Below are 6,994 nucleotides of genomic sequence, written 5' to 3' on the forward strand. Positions count from 1 at the left end.
CTTCATACCGGTGCAGTCTACTTACAAGGCGGTACAAATCGCGCATCTCTTTATGCAAAATGTGTTCCGTTTGCATGGAATGCCAAAGGTAATCATATCAGACCGTGATGTGAAATTCACTTCCACCTTTTGGAGAACATTGTTTGCCGAGTTGGGCACTCGGTTGAATTTTAGCACAGCTTATCACCCACAGACCGATGGCCAAACTGAGCGAGTCAATCAGGTATTGGAAGACATGTTGAGGGCGAATGTAATGCTAAAGCCTAGTCAATGGGAAGAGTATTTGCATCTGGTCGAATTTTCCTACAATAATGGGTATCATACTTCAACCCAGCTAAGTCCCTTTGAGGTCCTGTATGGGCGAAAGTGCCGCACACCCTCAAGTTGGAGTGGACTGGAGGATAAGCTGAGTTTGGGTCCGGAAATGTTAAAAGACATGGAAGATATGGTGAAGAGAGTGCGAGCAAATTTAAAGGCTGCACAAGACAGACAGAAAAGTTTCGCAGACAGGAAAAGAAGATTCACAGAGTACAATGTTGGTGACCATGTGTTTGTAAGGATTCAAACCAGAAGGAGCACACTGCAGTGGAGTGGGTGCGCCAAGCTGGCTCCTCGATACTTTGGACCGTTTCAGATTTTAGCTAGAGTGGGGCCTGTGGCCTACCAACTTTCTTTGCCCAGTCATATTAAGATTCACAATGTGTTCCATGTTTCTGTCCTAAAGAAATATGTGTATGACCCTAAACATGTTATTCAGTGGCAAGATGTGCGGGTAAGAATTGATCCAGTTGTTTCGATTACGCAGCTATATTCAATAGGAAATTGATTATGTGCTGGTTGTCTGCAGGTCGAACCGGAAGGCGAGGTCCTGGTCGAACCACAGAGCATTCTCGACCGGAGAGAAGTGCGGCTGCGGAAACGGGTTATTACCCAAATTAAGGTGCTGTGGCAGCACTATGGTCCTGAGGAGGCTACGTGGGAAGACGAGGAACCTTTCAGAAAGGCCTACTCGAATTTATTTAACGAGAATGAACATCGGGACGATGTCCAATCCCAGGGGGGGAAGATGTAATGACCCCGGTAACTTGTAATTCTAGATAATTACTGTGGTAAAAACAATATGAGTGATAACTTGTTATTATTAAAAGACATTGTTATTTTTTTTGGAAGTGAATATAATGGACTATTTTGCACATGTGTATTGATGAAATGCTGGCAGCCTCCAAAATGAGGATTTTCTATTAAAAGAAAATAAATCAGTTATGGAACTGAAAAACAACTGCCTCTCACCCAAGGAAAAGTCCTGGGAGGAAAACCTCTGGGCTGTTGATGAACAGGCAGAGGAAAGATTCCAGAGAGAGAGAGCAGAGTGGAAAAAGTGGGTTAAGTCTGGTTGTGATCAGATAACCCAGCACAGTGGTGCATGAGTCTTGTTGAGGGCTGCAGGCCTGCAAGACGGCTCGGGGGGAGAATCCAGTGCAGTGGATCTCAAGGTTGGGAGGTTAAGAGCAAAAACACTGCAGGTGACTTCTGAAAGTAAGGACTTCAGTAGCAGGAACAACCAGGTACGCTTCCTCTAGTTTGGTTAAAGAAATGAACAGGTATTAAAGGGTACAAGTAGATACAGAAATTGTATTATTTCCTTTAAGTTATTGTGATATGTTAGCTAGGATAAAACTACAATTCTTCTCCAAGAAACTGTGATGGAAGGTGTGACTGTGGTCACATCTGTAAAACATACTCACTTGAGCTCGCACAGTTACAATGTGCTCAGCAGGAAGACAACTGAGAACTGCGGAAATGGCATGAGGAAACGGTACCAAACGACAGTAAGGGAAATCAGGGTATTAATCTAAACTGAAAACCTTAGTAATGCATAGATCTAGAATGTAAAGATCTGAGAAACCGGGAAAAGCCGAGCTGGCTATAAACATTATACTGACACAGAATCTGAGTTTGCATGTAAACAGTATCAATACATAAGTCAAAGCTATAGTTACAAATTTAACTGCGTGCAACTGTTCTTTAAATTAATGCTGTGTAAGCCAAAACGAGGTAATGTAAATGAAATGTTTATACAAGAACGTTACAGTATTAACTAGTGCCGTGTGCACAAGAGATATCATATAAAACCAACAACCCAGAAACTATCATTCCAACCAACAGCTGTATAGCGAAATATTAAAAGGAAACAGTGCTGTAAAGAGAAGCGTCGTATAAGTTTATATACAATGATGCCGTCAAACCCTAACATCAGGCTTGGAAACGGTTCCATTCACGGGTAACAAGCTACAGTATCTGAGTGTACTGTACAGGAACTAAGTATAGCATCGAACTAAAAATATCAAGTAAGCATACAGTAGAATAAAAGCCATTTAACCTGCTATTTGGAATTACGGCAAAGATTGTGCGCGGAAGGGGTAAACCCTACATTCATAACACGAATGCAGAATTAACCCTTGTCGCTATAAATATGCATTTAAAGAATGTGAACCGAACTGTAGACATTAAATACAAGTGAAACCTTCTGAAACTAAATCAGAGTAACCCTATTGCAGTGGAAATATCATAACTGTATACACTATCGAGTATTAGAAAGGAGCAACAGTGAGACATCGAATATCAAACATTTATATGCACCAATAACGAAGAATCGATGGTTTATTAACAGACATTGAAAGCTATATATTCCTGAAACAGAGTTCGTTAAGAAAACTGTGAAACATATTACAATAGCCATGAAGAAACCCGAACCGGGACAACAGCGGTAAGCCGCAGGTGTTAAATATTACAACTGTGTATAAATTTATACATATCCCTACAAATCTGTCAATAGCTCGAAAGAGCTTCCACACAAACAGGCAATGACAAACGAGTCTGAGACCTTAGCTGTTTACATATATAAAGGTATAAGTGAGGCGTGAACGCCATGACCCTAGGGTCTCTAGCTGGGCAGACCGCCATAATGAGGCCGCCAAATTAATCGCATAAGGGTTTGGAACCCTGTATCGAACCTGAGACATTAGGCAAGACACAAGCCCTGTCTCAGCTGTAAACCCCCTCAACTTTGCAATAATACATTACCAAAGATTCCGTAAGTGAAACAAGTATACCTTTAAGTGCCATGGCAGCCAAACCCTCCGGCACACTGAGGAAGCAAGCTGGGGTCAGCATCGGACTGGTACCCAATCTGTAAAACAAACCATGAACACAGTCAGGTATAAGAAGATCGCATGAACATCAACAACCTGAAAAGCTAACCGTGAATGTAACCTGTAAGGAAAACGCGGATCGAACCTGAGCCTGGTAGGAGGAGATGAACCAGGGAGAGTGCAGAGTGTTCTGTCGAAGAGCTCAGCTGTTGCTAAGGGAGCAAATGAACCCATTGACGAATCCGATGAACATATATGTGCAATGTCAAACCCTAAAATGAGCTGGGCCGTCCGATGAGGGAGAGCAATCTCCATCGTTGGATTAGGCGGGAGGCCTGGCGCCAAACCCCAGAGCAGGTCAACTCACCACCAGTCACATGGGCAGCACGTGAAGTTGGGCCATCTGGCCACGGAGGGTTGTGAGCTGGCTCCGTCGTGCTGCCATTTGGCATCATACATTTATATCGGATAGCAAAGCAATCAAAGCCAACATAATGTCACATAGGTTATCAAACATCGGTATTGCAGAAGCTTAATTGAGTAATGGTTAATTTAAATATAGGGCCGCTATATGAATTCACCAGATTTTAAGTCAACTATTATATGCTTACAACTATTACATGCTTAAGGGAATTATGTGGTGAGAGTTGTGGTGGATTACACATAAGTTTAGGAGTATAGTAGTTTAGGGTGTGGGTAATGGGAAATTACCATACCATATATATATAAAAAAAAATTTATTACCGTTGTTTCTTGAATCATAATGAGATCGTGACACTCTGCCCCCGAGGTTATAAAGGTATGCTTTTTCCCTCTACCACCCGGTTTGCGTAGGGAGCATGCAAAAATGCACGAGTTTTGCCGGGCCCTTGCACTTGTGAAGTTCCTGTGCCCGAGATCATAAAAGTTAAGTGAGGGTCCACATTGAGCATTTTAACTTAAAAAATAAACACTACATTTTGTAATATTATTTAATTTTTATAATAATAAAATTAAACCATTAATGAGAGTGAAAATTGGTTTTAGTTTATAAGACTATCAAAATAAACAATAAAAATTATATATTTATGTTAGGGTGTACAGGGTGTTTATTATTACTAAATAATTAATTATCTGTTTTTTTAATGTTTTGGATAAATATTTATATTTAGAGATTAAAAACTTAAAATAATAAACACAAATTTCGATCATTTAATTTTAAGGTGTAGAGTGTTACTATTATTAAATAATTAATAATCTGTCTCTGGAAATTGTTTTGGGTAAATATTTATGTTCACGAATAAAAAAAATTGATCCCTATTTTACCAATAACATGTTTTGGTTAACAAAATTTAGGTTTAATTTACTATTTAAAAATGTTCATAAAAATTCTATGCAAAGTGCTTTACAACAAGTAACATATTTTCTGCTGTATTTACTTAAAATTTATTGTTTCAAAATGCAAATAAATATTTCACGTAAAATGCTCAACGATTTCTAACATATTTATTGGTCTTTGTTTTCCCAAGTTTGATTCATTGTTAAAAATTGCAAATAAGAATTTCACTCAAAGTGATTAACAACCACCAAGTTAAATATGATTTACCGTTTGAAAATGCAAACAAATACTTCACTCAATGTGATTAACAAACATGAATTAATACATATATATTAGTCTTTGCTTTTTATTGCTAAAAATATAATACTATGCACCCGATGTTATAAAGGTATACAATTTCCCCTTACCACCCTGTTTTCTTATGGGGCATGCAAGAATGCATGAGTTTTTCCTGGTGGTGAAGTTCATGCACCCGAGATCATATAAGTTTAGTGAGGGTCCTCATTGAACATTTTAACCTAAAAAATAAGTACTACATTTTGTAATATCATTTAGTTTTCATAATAATAAAACTAAATCATTCATAAGAATGGAAATTGATTTCTTTTAATTGATTTTAGTTGATTTTAGTTTATGAGACCACCAAATAAACAATAAAAATTATATATTTTTTAATTGATTTCAATTTATAAAATTAAATTATGTTACAATTGTTTCAGATCATTTTTATTTTTTTATTGATTTTTAATATAGAAATAATGTTTCATGTATTAGAAAAGAAATTCATAATAGAAAAGAAATTCACAAAATCACAATTAGAAAATAAGCACATATTTGAAACATTTAATTTTTAAGATGCATGACTATAACAAAGAAATCTATAAATCTCAATTTAAAATAATAAACACAAATTTCAACCATTTAATGTGAGAGTATTGTGTCACCATTATTAAATAATTAATTATATGTCTCTTGAAAAGGTTTTGGGTAAAAAAACTTCAAATAATAAACACAAATTTCAACCATTTAATTTTAAGGTGTATTGTGTTACTATTATTAAATAATCAATGATCCGCCTCTTGAAATTGTTTTGGGTAAATATTTATATTCATATATTAAAAAATTTGATAACTATTTTACCAAAGATATGTTTTGGTCAACAAAATTTAGGTTTAATTTACTATTTAAAAATGCACATAAAAATTCCATACAAAGTGCTTTCCAACAACTAACAAATTTGTTGCTTTATACATTAACAACTACATCTATAAATTGTATGACTAGCAATTGCACCACATATTACAAAGGTAATTTAGTAAGGCAGTAGCATAGAAGGAATCTTTTGATGAGGATGACAAGTCTCCTCAAGGGAGCCAAAACGACCATGATGAGGAAGTTGATGATGGAGTGGAATGGCAGACTAACACCTCTATTGAGGCTACTCAGAAGAGGATCAAGGAGAAACTCACTCTTGCTACTAGTGAAATGGTGATGTTAATTATACCTGAAAAAGGTACAAAGCAACGTACTGATATGAAGGTTGTAGGGAAGACCGTTTCAAAGAACACAATGGTTGAGCCTAAGAGAAATCTTGCTACTAAGAATGGTAAGAAATCCACATAACTTATGCCAGAGAGTGATGATAAGGAGGAAGAGAGTGATGTTGATGAGAAAAACTTGAAGACAGTTAAAGGGCTAAGCATTCACGCTAAGCTTCTTGTTGATTTTAATGATTTTCTTCAAAGGAGAAAGTCTCCTAATCAATTGGTGGAGTACATACAATCTCTCAGTGGTTCTCCTCAGGAAGTGATGACTCCATTGTTTGAGGGCCTTAAAAAGGTGTTAGCAAAGGATTTTCCAAGGAGGTTGCAAAGAGAAATATTTACTTGTCCAAATCTCTTCATAATGAAGATTCCCAGTTGTTGTTGTTGAATGCAATTGATGCTTTTTGCAAGCATGCCAATGCAAATGCAATCAAGGAAGTTTCTTTGGTTTTGAAAGTTTTATATGATGATGACATATTAGAAAATGTTATTTTCCAATGGTATGATAACCATACTTTGGGTGCCCAAGGAAATAACTCTTCAATGTGGAAAAATGTTAAGCCATTTGTTGAGTGGCTTAGAAGTACCAAGTCTGAATCTGAAGAGGATTAGTTAGTGAACTAAATATGTTTGACCATTTTAAGTGTGTGACCAAAGAGATTAGTGTAGTGTTTCCAAATTGCTGAAGCTTTTATATCATGAAGCTTCCTGTCTACACTGTGCAACCAAGTTGAATGGAGGTATTTTTTGCGAACAATCAATTTCCACCAGGCTTTTCCATCTGATATCAATCACCAAAGGATTTTCACCCCCAATTTCCTAATTCAATATATATATATATATATATATATATATATATATATATATATATATATATATATATATATATTTTTTGATGTCAGGTTGGTGATATAGGAGGGTTCATCCCTTGGAACTGCCTCTTCCATGCATCTTCCTAGAATTTCTAGAGTGTCTACTTG

General features: G+C 36.5%; 1 pseudogene; it reads left to right on the forward strand.

The window, feature by feature from the left end:
• The first annotated feature begins 5,955 nt into the window (after positions 1-5,955).
• Positions 5,956-6,626, forward strand: LOC149203539 (putative eukaryotic translation initiation factor 5-2; annotated as a pseudogene).
• The last annotated feature ends 368 nt before the right edge of the window (positions 6,627-6,994 follow it).

The sequence above is a fragment of the Pinus tabuliformis genome, chromosome 2_1, assembly GCF_031772625.1.
Source record: "Pinus tabuliformis cultivar Carrire ecotype Pingquan chromosome 2_1, CPIR1, whole genome shotgun sequence".
NCBI lineage: Eukaryota > Viridiplantae > Streptophyta > Pinopsida > Pinales > Pinaceae > Pinus > Pinus tabuliformis.